Genomic DNA, 1,113 nt, shown 5'->3' with positions numbered 1-1,113 from the left:
ACAAGCTTGCAATTCCCCACCAACAATGGAGGAGTTTTCCTCTTTCTCCACATCCTTGCCAGCATCTGTTGTCAACTGAATTTTTGATCTTAGACATTCTGACTGGTGTGAGATGGAATCTCAAGGTGGTTTTGATTTGCATTTCTCTGATGATTAAGGATGCTGAACGTTTTTTCAGGTGTTTCTCAGCCATTTGGTATTCCTCAAGTGAGAATTCTTTGTTTTTCTCTGAGCTCCATTTTTTAATGGGGTTATTTGATTTTCTGGAGTCAACCTTCTTGAGTTCTTTATATATATTGGATATTTGTCCCCTATCAGATTTAGGATAGGTAAAGATCCTTTCCCAATCTGTTGGTGGGCTTTTTGTCTTATTGATGGTGTCTTTCACCTTGCAGAAGCTTTGCAGTTTCATGAGGTCACATTCATCAATTCTCGATCTTACAGTACAGGCCAATGCTGTTCTATTCAGAATTTTTCCACTGTGCCCATATCTTTGAGGCTTTCCCCCACTTTCTCCTCTGTAAGTTTCAATGTCCCTGGTTTTTTGTAGAGTTCTTTAATCCACTTAGATTTGACCTTAGTACAAGGAGATAGGAATGGATCAATTCACATTCTTCTACATCATAACCACCAGTTGTGCCAGCACCATTTGTTGAAAATGCTGACTTTCTTCCACTGGATGGTTTTAGCTCCCTTTTCAAAGATTAAGTGACCATAGGTGTGTGGGTTCATTTCTGCATCTTCAATTCTATTCCATTGGTCTACTTGTCGGTCATAATACTAGTACCATGCAGTTTTTAATCACAATTGCTCTGTAGTAAAGCTTTAGGTCAGGCATGGTGATCCCACCAGATGTACTTTTATCCTTGAGAAGATTTTTTGCTATCCTAGGTTTTTTGTTATACCAGATGAATTTGCAGATTGCTCTTACAAATTCATTGAAGAATAGAGTTGGAATTTTGATGTGGATTGCATTGAATCTGTAGATTGCTTTTGGCAAGATAGCCATTTTTACTAAATTTATCCTGCCAATCCATGAGCATGGGAGATCTTTCCATCTTCTGAGATCTTCTTTAATTTCTTTCTTCAGAGACTTGAAGTTCTTATCATACA

The sequence above is a fragment of the Mus caroli genome, chromosome 10, assembly GCF_900094665.2.
Source record: "Mus caroli chromosome 10, CAROLI_EIJ_v1.1, whole genome shotgun sequence".
Classification (NCBI taxonomy): Eukaryota; Metazoa; Chordata; class Mammalia; order Rodentia; family Muridae; genus Mus; species Mus caroli.
This window is presented reverse-complemented; position numbering follows the sequence as displayed.